The sequence below is a fragment of the Pan troglodytes genome, chromosome 11, assembly GCF_028858775.2.
Source record: "Pan troglodytes isolate AG18354 chromosome 11, NHGRI_mPanTro3-v2.0_pri, whole genome shotgun sequence".
Lineage (NCBI taxonomy): Eukaryota > Metazoa > Chordata > Mammalia > Primates > Hominidae > Pan > Pan troglodytes.
Window position 1 is genome coordinate 50,272,037 of NC_072409.2, and position 16,609 is coordinate 50,288,645.

At 42.1% G+C, this 16,609-nt stretch overlaps 1 long non-coding RNA gene across 1 annotated transcript in view; it reads right to left on the minus strand.

The window, feature by feature from the left end:
* Positions 1-9,759: 9,759 nt before the first annotated feature.
* The window catches only part of LOC134807653 (uncharacterized), a 61,653-nt gene continuing 54,803 nt past the window's right edge, over positions 9,760-16,609 (minus strand). Inside the window, exon 3 of the long non-coding RNA XR_010148665.1 lies at positions 9,760-14,708. This is a non-coding gene — a long non-coding RNA (uncharacterized LOC134807653). The remainder of the gene's footprint in view (positions 14,709-16,609) is intronic.

Here is a 16,609-nt window from a genome sequence, read left to right on the forward strand (position 1 = left end):
GTATGATTCCAACTATATGACATTCTGGAAAAGGCAAAACTGTGAAGTTGGAAGATCAATGATTGCCAGTTCAGGGAAGGGAGAGAGAAATAGATTTTTAGGACAGCAGAACTACTCTGTATGATACAGTAATGGTGGCTACATGCCATTTTATACTCGTCCAAACTCACAGAATGTACAAACCCAAGAGTGAACGTTAAGGTAAACTACTGAGTTCTTTACTCCAATTATTGCTAATATTTTTGAATCACAATACTTGTAAGTTCCCTCTTTCTTTAACAAAGTTCCTTCCCTGATCTTTCTCTCATTCTTCCTCAGATTTGGTCTTTCCCTTCTAACATTTGTTTGTTTGCTAAACTTAAAAAATTACTGGCTGCATTCTAAGTGAGCACAGTTTAACTTGACTACATATTTAATTCAAGTCTTAACAAAATCTGCAAAAGAAAGGAACATCAGATGTAAATATGAGAAAGAATAAGTAAATGAATTGATTGTCCAAGTTGTTAGTCCTATGGGATAACATTTTCTGTTCAAAACATTTCTGTTGAAAACTGCTGAAGAGACACCAGGTTGTGTAAACAACTCTCAAGGCAACGTGGTGCCCAGGTTCTCAGAGGGGCTGTTCTTTTAACATAGCTTCCCTCTGGGGCAGTCCCTGACTCCTCTGTGACCAGCACAGCACATCCAGCCTGTCCTAAGCCCCATGGCCTCTCCTTCAGGATATATGAGACACTGAGTGCCTGCCCAATGTCCAGCTCCCACCCTCGCCCTGGCCGCCTCATCTCTCTCTGATACCAGGAGCTTCCTCACTGGGCTCCCTGCTTTTCTCACGTTGGGCCCCGTGGTCTGGTCTGTAGGCTACAGTCTGAGTGATTTTTTTTTTCTTCCAGGGACAGAGTCTCACTGTTTCACCCAGGCTGGAGTGCCACGGTGTGATCACAGCTCACAGCAGCCTCGAACTCCTGGGCTCAAGTAGTCATCCTGCCTCCAGCCTCCCAAGTAGCTGGGACTACAGGTGCGCACTACCATGCCCAGATAATTTTTTAATTTTTTGTAGAGACAGGGTCTCACTATGTTGTCCAGGATGGTCTTGAACTCCTGGCCTCAAATGATCCCCCGGCTTCGGGCTCCCAAAGTGCTGGGATGATAGTCATGAGCCACGGTGCCTGTCCCTGAGTGATCTTCCAATGCTGAGGCAAAGCATTTCATTCCTCATTGACCCTTCTCATGGTGTCCACGTCCTCTTCAATCCACAATTTCCTCTCTGTCAGGGCTCCAGCTAGAAATCTCTCCAGCCCTCTCCAGCTCTGAAACCTGGATGAATCTGAGCGCCCATTCACCTTTCCCACAGCAAACAGAGGGAATGGGCTTGAGGAAGAGGAGGCGAGAGAGTCCTGCTGAGTACAAGACAAGGTCGCCGCCATTGCCAGCTTAAAGGGCCCAGGGTTGACCATGGTGTAGACATCCTCTGAGGAGTCCACAGCTCCATCCACTGCCCTGATAGAGTGGTTTCGTGGACAGCATCTTGTTTTGCCTGCTCCCTTACCATATCTCCTTCTCTGTAAGCATCCTGAGTTCCATTTTGGGAATTCCTATTCTTCACTGGGTAAAGGCTTGGTGGGGATGTAAATCAAAGTTCCCTTTGCTCCCTGTTCAGAAACCAGTGGGCCCTTCCTAGCAGAGCCTTTTTTCCACAGCCTTAGCCACATTCAAATGGTGGGCATTTGCTGTAAAGAGGGCCAACCAGGCCCTCTGCTGGGATTTTGCCTCCAGTGGACTAATGCAAATATGAGGAGTGAGTTGGGGGTTCATTCATTTCAAAATGAAGTGTGAAGAGGTGGCCGAGCTGTTCTTGCTGCCCTGGTTCCCATGGTTTCTGATCTCCATTCTTCAGCCTTCCGGGGAGTGTCTGGCATGCTCCTAATTCTTCCTTTATTCCTAACTTGGCTGGCATCAGTTTCTGTGCTTGTAAAGGAAGTAGGGGCAGTAAGGGGTGGGAGTACCACTTGGTGTGCCTGAGGGGCTCCAGGCATTACTGTGTGGACATCCTCTCCCTTACTGAAGCAGGAAGCCCATTCAGCACAGTGGGCTCCAGGGCTCCACCTTGTTTCAACTGAGTACAAATAAAGGAAAGGCAAGAAAGGTATCGAACTTGAAGTTTTAATGGGTCAGTTGAATGAAATCTGATAACCTTTCCCAGAGACCGTTGTTACAAATAGCAAACACTTTGCTAAAGAGACACCCTATGATTGTGTGAACTGCAAACCTGGAGATGTGGGCTTGGCAGCCTCTGCCAGGAACATGTCTCTAGATGCATCTTTCCTGTGCAATATCTTCATGAACAGGATATGAGGGTGTCACCGTGCAGTCGAGGAGGCAGGCCATGCTATGGCACCCGAAGGACCTTTGAAATCTCCACCAACCTGAGAGCTTGAGGAGGGTCAGTAAACCCTGGGGGTGTCTATTTGCTCTCCGCTTTGAGTTCCACTTAGTACTAACTACCTGAAATACTTTTTGTCTAAACACCTGAGTCTAAGGCGGGAGGCCCCAGGAAGCTGCTGCCTTCAATTTGATGGATATGGACTGAACTTTAACACCAGGCCAAGGTGCTGGGGAGAGAGGAGATGGACTGCAAAAACACTGTGCCCTGGAAGCAAATGACTCTGAGAAAAACGGATTTTTCCTCTCAGTTTGGTCCTCCCTAAGAGCTACTTGACAAAGTGGTTCAACGTCTTGCCGCTGGCTGCTGTCAGAGTATCAGCTTTGCAGCTGGTAGAATGTTTGGGTTACTCAGTTTGTGTGTGGGGTAGAGAAGCCCCTAGCTCACCTCAGTGCCCGCCCCTTCATGGCCTGCCATTCCCAGTTGAGGGCATTTGTCTCCTTCCCTTCACAGATTTGATATCCCTGCACAGGGGTAAGCACCTGCAGCTAGTGTGTAAATGGGATTGGACCCACTTTGATTTCAGCTCTGAGAAGGACCCAGTGTGAGGCAGGAGGAGCCTGGAAAGGTCTCACACGGTGGAGGCAACCCCTGGACCAGCCCCGTGCAGCTGGCCTGGAGCCTGTCACCTGAGACGCCTGCCCAGGCACCTGACTCCTAGGGCTACTGCCTTCTGCCCTCAAGGGCGGCATGACCGACTCAGAATCAGGAGTGCCACTGCTGGGTTCAGCTCTGCCACCTGCCAGCTCCTTGAACGTGGTAAATTGTTTCACCTCCCTGAACTTTCTCCCTTAGCTTCTCACCTGAAAAACAAGGAAACTGACTTCCATTTCCTTTGCTAAATAGGTTTGCAAAGGTAGAGCTGCCATCAACCGAGCTGTCAACTATGCCCCAGTTTATATGCCCACCTTAACCCCTGCCCCGCCCTGGTGGTACTACTAGTTGAATGAGCCCATTGGTTTACTTTAGATGATTAGTTGTTCTTCTTCTTCCTCTTCCTGTTCTTCTTCTTCTCCTTCTCCTCCTCCTCCTCCTTCTTCCTCTTCCTCCTCTCTTTCTCCTTCCCCTTCTCCTTCTCCTCCTCCTTCTTCTTCCTTCTTCTTCTTTATGAGACGGAGTCTTGCTCTGTCGCCCAGGCTGGAGTGCAATGGAATGACCTCAGCTCACCACAACCTCTGCCTCCCGGGTTCAAGCGATTCTCCTGCCTCAGCCTCCTGAGTGGCTGGGATTACAGCTGCCCGCCACCATGCCCAGCTAATTTTTGTATTTTTAGTAGAGATGGGGGTTTGCCATGTTGACCAGGCTGGTCTGGAACTCCTGACCTCAGGTGATCCACCCTCCTCGGCCTCCCAAAGTGCTGGGAATACAGGCGTGAGCCACCGCGCCTGGCCTAGATGATTTCTTCTAAAGTACCTTTCTCCTTCCAGACTCTGTAACTGTCTTTAGTCGCAGGCTTTGTGCTTCTCAAGCAGGTAAAATGCTTATCATCCCGACTTTAAACGTCCCTTCTTCATCCCGAGCTATTTTGTCAGAAAAGTTGGGGGACTCCCTGGAGTTGAGTCAGGAGTTGTGCCGTGTTGGACGTCTCATAGTGGCCAGAGCAAACTGTCTCTGGAAAAGGAATAGATTTCATTTTCTAAACCGGACAGACACAGCAGTTTCAGTGTTTTTGCGTAATAAATGCTAATCATCAACCAGGAAGGAGCGGGTGATTAAATATTCAGTTACAGCGCTGGGTGCTTTGACTCCTCACCGTCCCCACCCCAGGGTGTGAAGACAAGAAGAAAAGCTAGCGCTGACACCTACTTGCAGAGGCCCTTGGCTCTACCCTTGTCTGGGTCATGAGTGCTGGGTGAGAATTGTCCTTGAGTTGGCCTTTGCTGGCAAAAAACAGACAAAACACATCGTGTTGTAAAAGTCTGTGTCAGTTTAACAAAATTTTCTTAACTCTTTCCACATTTAAGCTGTAGCCATAATGCCATGAACTGCGCTAATATGCACTGTTACAGCTTATCCTAGAATGTGCAAATTCGTTCTTTCCTTATATGAAATTTAAAGCACGAAATTATACCTTTCAAATTCTTCAGATCCTCAGCTTTCAGGTTTAAAGATGTTTACATAGCTTTAATATGCTTAAATTTATTGCCATTTTAGTCCATTGAAACCTGTGATAAAATCACTTTAAGGAAGTTGCTGGAAATATCATTCGTTGTTATTATTTAATAGTAACTTTTAATAAAAAATTTCACTTCACATTGCCACTTCTACTACCTGAGAGCTTTAGAAGACGTAAGAAATAGTTCTATCTGTAGCATGTACTTACTGGTAAATTTTTAAGGAAATACAGTGTTCAGAAAACTCTCCCTCACTCTCTAGTCAAGGCCTACACGCTGAATATTGATTGGCCATCAGGTCGGTCTGTGACTTCCAGGTCATTAGGGAAGAGACCATCAATTACTCATCATCCAATATTGTCCTTTTATGGCTACACATACTCAAGATGCATCGATTTTTAAAAATTAATTTTAAAATTTATCTATTGACCTTTTTTGGGGTCTATAGTTCTGTAAGTTTTAACACCTGTATAGATTTTTATAACCACCACCACAATTAGGATGCAAGAGAGCTCCATCGTATAAAAAGTAAACTCTTGAATGTTACCCCTTTAAAATCAAACCCCTGACCCCTGGGGCAAGCACTTATCTCTTCCCCATTCCTTGTGGTTTTGCCTTTTTTAGAACATCACCCACACACACAAATCATACAGTATGTAACATCTTGAGGTCTGCTTCTCTCTCTCTGCAAGATTAGGAATTCATCTGTGTTTTTATGTGTATGAATACTTTGTTCTCATTTATTTCTGAGTAGTATTTCATCTTATGGATATATCATAGTTTATTCACCTGTTGAAGGATAATTGGGTTGTTTCCAGGTCTTGATGGTTATAACTAAAGCTCCTATGACCATTTATGTAAAGTTTTTGTGTGATCAGACATTTTCATTTCTTTTGGGTAATGACCAAGGACTAGGATTGATGGGTCGTGTGAGAACTCCAGGTTTAACTTTATAAAAATGGCCAAGTGGTTTTTCAGAGTGGCTATATTATTTTGCAGTCTAACCAGCAGTGCATGAGAATTCTAGTTGTTCTGTGTCCTCACTGGCATTTGGTATTGTTAGTTTTTTTTTTAAGTTAGTCATTTTAACAATATGTTTTTTATTGTGTTAAAAAATGTTTCATTTAAATTAGCTGGGTGTGGTGACAAGCACTCATGATCCTAGCTACTTGGTAGGCTGAGGTGGGAGGATTGCTTGAGCCCAGCAGTTTGAGGCTGCAGTGAGCTATGATCACACCATTGCACTCTAGCCTGGCCAACAGAGTGAGACCCTATCTAAAAAATTTTGTTTATAATTTTATTGAGATAAAATTGACATACAATAAAGTGAGCATATTTAAAGTGTACAGTTTGGAAAGTTTTGGCATGCATATACACCTGTGAAGCCATCATGAACATAAAGAAAAATGAGCATATTTATCATGCTCTAAAGGTCGCCTGTGCCCATTTGGAATCCTTCACTCCACCACGATATCACCTTCCTCAGGCAACGAATGATCTGCTTTCTGTCACTGTAGATTAGTTTGTATTTTCTAGACTTTTATAAATGAAATTATATGATATATACTCTTTTGTGTAATATAGTTGTATCAAAGATGTCCTTGCCTAATATGGTCATACCACATGTTTGGTTAAATTGATACTTCCTATTTACATTTCTTTTTTTTTTTTTTGAGATGGAGTCTCGCTCTGTCACCCAGGCTGGAGTGCAGTGGCGCCGTCTCGGCTTACTGCAAGCTCCACCTCCTGGATTCACGCCATTCTCCTGCCTCAGCCTCCTGAGTAGCTGGGACTACAGGCGCCCGCCAGCACGCCCGGCTAATTTTTTGTATTTTTAGTAGAGACGGGGTTTCACCATGTTAGCCAGCATGGTCTCGATCTCCTGACCTCATGATCCACCCGCCTCGGCCTCCCAAAGTGCTGAGATTACAGGCGTAAGCCACTGTGCCTGGCCCCTATTTACATTTCTTTATGTTTGTGTAGCTGTCATTCAATGCAGATACAAATTATGACTGTGATTATTATTATTATTATTATTTTGAGACAGAGTCGTGCTCTGTAGCTCAGGCTAGAGTGCAGTGGTGCAATCTTGGCTCACTGCAACCTCCATCTCCTGGGTTCAAGCAATTCTCCTGCCTCAGCCTCCTGAGTAGCTGGCACTACAGGCATGCACCAGCATACCCGGCTAATTTTTGTATTTTTAGTAGAGACAGGGTTTCACCATGTTGGCTAAGCTGGTCTCGAGCTCCTGACCTCAAATGATCCAGCCACCTCGGCCTCCCAAAGTGTTTGGATTACAGGTGTGAGCCACCACTCCCAGTCATGACTGTGATTATTAACCATTATTTGTTAAATTGTTGGGCCCAGAGCTAGTATTTGTGTTTCTATTATTTACAGAATTTTTTATGAATGTATAGATATATTTTTTTCTCAAATAATCCCATATATTGAGACCTCTTAATACTGTTTTCCCATAGGTGAACATTTTATTATGATACCTATAGTTAACAATTTAACTATAGTTAAACATGTAAACATTTCAATTTTTGGTTTGTTTTACAACTTGAATTCCTTTATTTTCTTGCCGTATCTGTCACTTGAGATTTTCTTCACTGTTCTGTGTTGAAACCCCTGTTTCTGGCCACTTAAGTGTCTTTCTCCTCTTTCTTAGTTTAGTTCTTTGTTTTGGTATGTCCTCTATTAGCTTCTTGAGGAAGAAACGAAATTACTCTTGGCCCTTTATACCTAAAAATGTCTTTATTCTAGCCTTATGTGTAATTGATAATTCGGCTAGATATAGAATTCTGAGTTAACAATAATTTTCCCTCAGAAATTCAAATTTATTTCTCTCTTGTTTTTTAGTGTGCAATATTCTTGTTGAGAATGTGATACCATTTTGATTTTAGGTGATTTGTGTATGACTTGGAAATGTCACAAGGATACCCTTTGGTAGGGGAATGTTTTATTCATTGTGCTAGAGCTTTGGTGGGGGTCTTTCAATCCAATATGTATCCTTAAGTTACAGGACTTTCTCTTGAATTTCTTTTTTATACTTTGTTTTTTGTACAATTCCTGTTACTCATATATTGGACCACCAAGATTGATCTTTAATTTTTAAAAAAATTTTTAAAATCTTGTTTTTGGGATATGTCTTGATTTACTTTATCTTCAACTATTTCTACTGATTTTTAAAAATTTCTTCTACTATACATATTTTTTCTGCTGGTTCTTTTAGAAATAGAACATGTTCCTTTTTTCAGGGATATGATATTTTCTGTATTGAAAAATGTTTAATCACAGATTTTTTTTCCCACAAAATCTTCTGCTTCTTGCATTGTCTCTAGTTATCTTTTATGATGTTTGTTTTGGTCTCTGTATTTCATGATGAAGGCTTTTCTCTAGTTCTCCTTGGTTCTGCCTACATATTTAAGTGTAAAATACAAAAAAGGATTACCAGAGGCGTCAGATAAGATGGGGAGTCAGAGTGGAAACAATATTCTTTACAAGTTGCAGTTCAAATATCTTTATTTTTGCAAAACTTACAAAAACATATGACCCATTGTGGATTTATAGCTCTATAATTATTTACAGTTATTTACTGAGATTTTGGTGGCAGAAGAAATACGTATGGTAATCATTTTGTATACCCCTCCTGAATAATAATTTGGCTGGTAATAGAATTTTTTTTTTTTTTAGAGAGACATGGTCTTTCTCTGTTGCCTGGGCTGGAGTGCAGTGGCACAATCCTCCCACCTCAGCCTCCTGAGTAGCTGGGATGACAGGCTCACACCACCATGCCTAATTCTTTTTTTTTTTTTTTTGTAAAGATGAGGTCTCACCATGTTGCCCAGCCTGGCTTGAGCTCCTGGACTCAAGCAATCCTCTCACTTCAGGCTCCAAAAGTGCTAGCTAGGATTACAGGTGTGAGCCACCATGCCCAGCCAGAATTCTTGAGTCAGTTATTCTATCTCAGTATTGTGAACTTATTACTGCTATGTGCTCTGACATCTATTGTGTCTGGTGAGAAATCTGTTTATCATTCATAGTTAATTCCTTTATTTATGCGCCACTTTTTTTTTCCTGTGATAGCTTTCCAGATTTTTCTTGAAAGTTCTGCAGTTTTACTATGATGGGGCTAGTTAGGAATTTACTACAATAATTCCATAATTATTATTTATTTAACATTAGGTAGAATTTTTCTTTTCTTTTTTTTTTTTTGAGACGGAGTCTCCCTCTGTCGCCCAGGCTGGAGTGCAGTGGCACGATCTTGGCCTCACTGCAAGCTCCACCTCCCAGGTTCACGCCATTCTCCTGCCTCAGCCTCCCAAGTAGCTGGGACTACAGGCGGCCGCCACCACATCTGGCTAATTTTTGGTATTTTTTAGTAGAGACGGGGTTTCATCATGTTAGCCAGGATGGTCTCGATCTCCTGACCTCATGATCCACTTGCCTCGGCCTCCCAAAGTGCTGGGATTACAGCGTGAGCCACCACGCCCAGCCAACATTAGGTAGAATTTTTCAATGAGAAAACTCCTATCTTTCAATTTAGGAAAATCTCAGCTTTCATCTCTTTAATTATTACTTTTTTTTTTTTTTGAGATGGAGTCTTGTTCTGTCACCCAGGCTAGAGTGCAGTGGCACGATCTGGGCTCACTGCAACCTCTGCCTCCCGGGTTTAAGCAATTCTCCTGCCTCAGCCTCCCGAGTAGCTGTGACTACAGGCACGTGCCACCAGGATGGTCTCAATCTCCTGATCTCATGATACACCTGCCTCGGCCTCCCAAAGTGCTGGGATTACAGGTGTGAGCCACTGCACCCGGCCTAATTATTCCATTTTTAACATTCATTTTTTTCACTCTTTCAAACGTTTCTTTTTTTTTTTCTTTTGAGACTCCTGCTCTGTCACCAGGCTGGAGCACAGTGGCGCGATCTCAGCTCACTACAACCTCCGCTTCCCGGGTTCAAGCAATTCTCCTGTCTCAGCCTCCCAAGTCGCTAGGACTACAGGCACGCACCACCATGCCCAGCTAAATTTTAGCCCAGCTAAAATACTAAAATTTTGTATTTTTAGTAGAGACAGGGTTTCACCATGTTGACATTTCTTTAAATTTATATCATGTCTCTTCACTTTTTTTTTTTTTCTAATTTCCATCTCTTCATCTCTGCTCTGTACTAGGAGATTTTGTCAGTTTTCTTTTTTAATTTGCTAATTATTTTGCTCCTTGATATGTCCTCTATTTAGTCTATATTCAGAGATTTTAAATTATCAAGAGATCTGATTTTTTTTTTTTTTTCTCTGAGATGTAAGTTCGCTCTTGTTGCCCAGGCTGGAGTGCAATGGCGTGATCTTGGCTCACTCCAACCTCTGCCTCCCGGGTTCAAGTGATTCTCCAGCCTCAATCTCCCAAGTAGCTGGGATTACAGGCATGTGCCATCATGCCCAGCTAATGTTTGTATTTTTAGTAGAGATGGGGTTTCACCATGTTGGCCAGCCTGGTCTGTCTTGAACTCCTGACCTCACGTTATCCACCCACCTTGGCCCCGTGAGCCACCACTCCAGGCCAGAGATCTGATTTTTTAAAAATACTCATCTGTTCCCTTGCCATAATGGCATTTAAAAATTTTGAATGTTCTTGTTCCACAAATGTCATTCTCTACTTTATCAAATTGAGGATTCAATATTTTTATCAGGTCACTTTAGAATTCCTACCGTAAGGTTTTGCATGGGGTGTGTGTATGAGTGTGCAATTGTGATCAATGTGAATTACACACCTACAATCGTACGGTCTGTATGCAGCAGACCTGGGTTTACTATTGTCACGATACTAGACATTCTTGTATGTTGTTTGCAGTTCTTACATGTGAGTTTATCTTCTGTGGAAATTTTACCTTGTGGACTCCCTCAGCTGTGGTTGCCTCCCTGAGAAGTAATTTCACATTGACCCATAGGGTACATAGATTCCAATCAGATCACAGGTTAATGACGGGTTCAGGGCTCCTGTGGATGAAGCTGATGCAACCATGTTCATGTGAATGCACCTATTTCCACCCGTGACTCGTGCAGAGGCATTTCAACTCCTAATGAGCCAGCCCTGCACCCAGTTTGGGTCCTGAATACAAGACTCTCCCAGGCTCAATTCTTGTCCCTGTGTGATATTGGGCCCTACCCTTTCTCCTGTTTCAATCTCCAAAGGGGAATTTTTTTAAAGGTGTAGAAAAATAGGGGAAAAATGAACTCATAGATCTCAATCTTGGGTTTGCTAAGAATATTTTCCTAAAAATATGTATATCCTTTTTAAAAAATATTTATATGTTACTAAAGCAAAAAGAAAGTGTTACTTTCCCAGACATGCTAACTTCCCAGCAAATAAAGCTTTGGCAGATTGGCAAGTTTTGCAAATAAACAGGGACCATTCATCATGAAAGATGACAAGCATAGACACTCAAGATACCAGTTTCTAAAACAATGTCTAAACAACGTTTGAGTAAATTACTAACTTTAAAAATATATTTAATTTAAAAATTTCACAATTCGTATGAAGATGGCTTCTTATTAAGAAACGTTAAAATCTTTGTTTTAATTTCTATTGTGAAATTAAATAATTCAAACTTCAAGTTGTTGGAACTTTAAGTTATTCTGAGCCTTGAGACAAATGTGGCTATGCAGCCTGAGTCACGTGCAGCGGCAACTTCCGCCTTTTTTTCCCCCTGTGAATAATTAAGAAGACCAAACAGCACGAGAGAGAAGACCTCCTCAGATCACCATCCCTCCTCATTGAGTAATAAAGTAATCTTCCTTGGCACGTAGCAATCTGTGACCAATCAAATTGCTTTAATGTATGCACTGGTCTCCTTTGGAAAATGTTGTAATCCTCTGAAAATGTCTTTGTCTCTGTCTGTAAAAGTGAAACCTTAACTTCTCCACCTGGGAATGCTGACCATATTCATTTGGAGCTGACGCTTCATGAGTGGCTATCCTCAAGCTTTGCACTTGAATAAACTCTATCCTTAGTCATATTTTCTGAATCTCATTATTTAAGGTTGACACTATTTATGAGAAAAAGATGAAACAGAAACAACCGCAGCCAAGGTGAAATGGTCAAAACTGGCTAAGGTCGTAAAATAAAATAGAACTTTTACAACATACAGATGTGAATTAATAAAGTTTAGGCATCTCAGCTGAGAATAGAAGATTTGTATCTGAAGTCTCACAAATCTGGGTTTCATCAACTGCTTCAACTCAGTAAACATTGCCAGGGATTGCTCTAGGCACAATGCTGTGCTTGACAATGGGCATGCAAAGGCGACTAACATGTGCCCTTTGCCTCCCAAACAGCTACTTTTTAACTGATCAACCTCAAAAGTGCTAAACCTGGGATCAGCAGACATTCTGCAGTGCAACTGGAACTTTCATGCTAAAAAAATTCAAACCTGCGTCTAAACAAGCCTCTAAATGTAAACATCAGCTTACAGGAAATACAAGAAGCAAAAGAATGTGTTAGTTACACCATAAGAATGCAATTCATCAAGATCCAGACTGTGGAAAATTGAGCAGACCAAACATATGGCCTGAAAGCCAGAAAGAAGAAGGGGAAGTATCACATATTGAAAGAGCTTAAGAGATTTATCAAATGCACGATGTAGACTTTGCATAGAGCCTATTTGAACACACCAACTGCATAAAGTTATTTTTGAGAAAATTTTAAAACAAACTGGGTATTAGATGAAATCAAGAAATATTAATTTGGGAAAGTATGATAATGTGCTGTGATTAGGTTTTTTTTAAGTGCTTATTTTTAGACAGACGTGATACACTTAAGACTGAAAACCTGGAATTTGCCTTAAAATGATCCAGAGAAACATTGGTGAGGAGAGGAAGGGGTGGAGAGTAGATAAAACAAGATTGGCAAAATGTTTATACTTGAAACTGGGTAATAAATACGTGAAGATTCATTTTATACTTCCTTTATTTTTGTGTATGTTTGAAAATATTTATAACAAAATGTTTGTAGAAGTAACACACAATTGAGTTTGACTCAGCAAAGGAAGGAAAGAAGAAAGGAAGGAAGGAAGGGAGGAAGAGAGGTAGGGAGGGAGGAAGGAAGGAAGGAAGGAAGGAAAAAAAAGAAGAGGGGGAGAGAATGTGCCTGTGTGTAGCAGCAGGAAAGCTGCAGTGAGCTTATGAAGATTTGTGGTGAGGGCTGGCTGCCTTCCATGAGTGTCTCAGTCTTGGGAAATATCTTAATTCTGCCCGATGTGAGAAGTAATGGAAGGGTAGCAGTATTACAGACATATAATCTTTTTCTCTTCTGCCCACTTTACTTAATCTTCTCATCGATAATTTGGGACTATCTCTCTGCCTTTGGTTGTTTCAAAGTATTTCACTCCAAAATACAGGTCCCTGGTATAATGAGTATTTTAAATTAAAAACCCTTAGAGATCAATAAGCACTGGTTTTCTCCTATCTATACATACAGGTAGGACAGACTCACCAAGGAGAACAATTATTCTTGCTGTCTTCCCTGTTATCTCCTTATCCATTACAGAAAAGAAGATAATAACTTGCTCCAGGGATCATTTAAATTCCAAAGAGAACTATTTACAAGTTAATTTCTGTTTCCCATACAGTCATTCATTCTAGTAATCATTTATTGCCCCTCAATGGAATTCTTCTCTCCACTCCCATAACCTGTTTTACCAGGATCCAAGCTCCCATTCTTTCTGTAACTGACATCAGTGGGCTGCGGGAAGTCCCCAGTTGCTAGTGGGACCTCCACCCCAGTGAGAATAAATTCAAGGCTGAGTCAGAAAATAGTCCAAGTACGGAAATGTATTGCAAAGTGAAAAGTACACACTCAAGAAAGGGGAGTGCAGGTGTACTCAAGAGACAGTCACATGCAAAGGGGTTTGGAGCGGCTGCCTTTGTGGGTTTCTTTAACTAAGGGATGGAATATTCATGAAGATTCCTGGAAAAAGGTGGAGATGTTCTGGAACTGTAGTGCTACTCATTTTCACACCAAATATGGATGTTCCTGGAACTGTCATGGTGCTGGTGGGTGTGTGATTTGTATGCTAATGAGCATATAATGAGGTTCTAGGTGAAACCTAGGTCAAATCCAGTGCCACACTGAGTCTGGTTAGTCTCACCCAGCTTAGTCCACACCCTGGCTTTTAGGGTCTTATCAGCCCATAGTTTCTGCAGCTATTTCTACAGTTTCCTTTTGCTAGCCATGTGAAACCACTGCCTGGAATTTTCTATTCTCCTGCAACCACCTTTGTTATTCCTGTCTCCTAACCTCAGAATGGTATATAAGCTTCTGTACCTCACTGGGAAGTTGGGTCTTCATTCAGAAGGCCCCCAATGTATACATGTTAAATGAATTTGTATGGCTTTTCTCCTATTAATCTGCCTTTTGCAAGTTGATTTTTCAGTGAAACTTCAGAGAGGGTCAAAGGGAAAGCCCTGCCTTGGCCCCCACATGTTATTGAGGTATGTTTCTCATGGATAAAAGCAATCTTTAAGTGATTCTTGGAATTTATTACTCCCTTACTGGTAACTCCCTTTGCTTCTATAAGAAACAAAGGCAGAAACTTGTAGTAAATTCCAGGGCTCTCCATAGAATTATTAACCCGTTATAAAAGTAATAAAGTTGCTGAGAAATTGCCTGCTTGGTTTTTAGGTGTCCTTTGGCTTATTTTGTTTATATACATTACCTAACACCCTAAAACTTCAGGGCCAGGATGTGGGCTATCATGAGTTCCAGTGAGGATCGTGAAGGAAACCAAAATATTTCACTCCAAAGTATCCTTCTTTGATGTATTTTGAGATGGCTGTTCAGAGGGCTTGCAAACAGAAGTAGCCCTGAAAAACTGTCTTTCCTGGGAAACTTTGCATCTGTGCAGAATCTGCACGGTGCAGCCAGGCCTCCTCTGAGGCCCTCTCTTATCCAGATCTAAAAAAGATTAACTGAGAATCCAACATCTTTAAAGGTCTGAAGGAAACTCTTACCATGTATTCTCTCCGAGAGTTGCAACCTGTGAGGTTTCATCATCTACATAACAGGACTCCCCTTTGTGAGACAGGCCTCTTCTCTCCCTCCATAATCTCTTACTGCCATAATTTATGTTGGCCGTGCTCTGAGCCTCCATTCTTTCTGTAACCACAAGATGGTAGAAAAGTGTCAACCATCTGGCGATTTCTTTCAGTTTTTATTTTTATTTTATTTTATTTTTTTTGAGATGGAGTTTTGCTCTTGTTGCCCAGGCTGGAGTGCAATAGCGAGATCTTGGCTCACTGCAACCTCTGCCTCCTGGGTTCAAGCAATTCTCCTGCCTCAGCCTCCTGAGTAGCTGGGTTTACAGGCACCCACCACCACACCCAGCTAATTTTTGTGTTTTCAGTAGAGACGGCATTTCACCATGTTGGCTAGTCTGGTCCGGAACTCCTGACCTCAGGTGATCCACCTGCCTTGGCCTCCCAAAGTGCTGGGATTACAAGAGTAAGCCGCCACGCCTGGCCTGAGTTTTTATATTTTGTATGACTCCGAAGCTCATATGCACGTTTCTAAAATTTGTAATCCTTTTTTTTTTTTGAGAGAGAATCTCACTGTGTCACCCAGGCTGGAGTGCAGTGGCAAGATCTCGGCTTACTGCAACTTCCGCCTCCTGGGTTCAAGCGATTCTCCCACCTCAGCCTCCTGAGTAGCTGGGGTTACAGGTGTGCACCACCAGGCCCAGCTAATTTTTGTATTTTTAGTAGAGACAGGGTTTCACCATGTTGGCCAGGGTGGTCTTGAACTCCTGACCTCAAGTGATCCGCCGCCTTGGCCTCCCAAAGTATTGGGATTATAGGCGTGAGCCACCACACCCGGCCAGTAAGCCTTTTTTCTTTTCTGTTAACCTATTTGTTTTATAAACTAAAATGATCAAACCTTCTGGGATAACATCTAAACTTCCCTACAATCGTTACCATGAAATCCTTTCCATTCTAGATCAATCTACCCACATAAAGACTGGAGAAACTGATGAAAATGTGAGTTATTTCTGCCTACTCTCAATTTGGGAGGAGAATACTCTGGTTTCCTTTCCCTGGAGATATATGATATTTGGGGGAAATGGAAGATGGGGGCTGAGAATATACAAATATGGATACTAGACAACCTGGAGTGTCTAAACATTTTTTTTTCTATATAATACACTGCCTTTGGATTCTATAAACTCTAGAAATATCTGAGGAATCACAGGATTATTTTGAGAAACTTTTATTCTCGTAAGTGGCCCAAGTATCACTCTTGTTCTAAATTTTAGTTGGAAAAATACGGTCACTGAAAGCATAGACTAACCTAAGCAGACTCTCTGCTAGTTTATTTTTAACTAAAGCTGTATGCCAGGCACTGTTTTGAGAACTTTACCTTCGGAAGCATGCATGATTATTTTTAGCGCTCTTCTACAGAGGAGAGCACCCAAATGCACACAGGCATCAAGATGCAGCCAGGACTCACACCCAGACAACCTCATCCTCAGAGTTCTGCACCTCCCCACTGCCTTATGCATGGCTGTCTTTTGTTGAGCTTTAAATTTTGTATCTGATGTTTTTTAACACCAGATTTTCTATTGATTTTTCCCAAGTAATAATGAACAAAACACTCATATTGAACTTACTAGTCCCTAGAACTATGCAATGGTAAGAACAAAAAAACCTTTTCTCTGTGCAAAAACTGGAATAATTAACCAGAAACTTTGGTACATATGATATTGGAAATCACCCAACTTCGTACTTCCCCCCTTTGCTTTTTTTTTTTTTTGAGACAGAGTCTCACGCTGTGGCCTAGGCAGTGGTGTGACGTCGGGTCACTGCAACCTCCACCTCCCGCGTTCAAGCAATTCTCGTACCTCAGCCTCCCGAGTAGCTGGGATTACAGGCATTTGCCATCAGGCCCAGCTAATTTTTGTATTGTTAGTAGAGACGGTGTTTCACCATGTTGGCCAGGCTGGTCTCGAACTCCTGACCTCAGGAGATCCACCTGCCTTGGCCTCCCAAAGTGCTGGGATTACA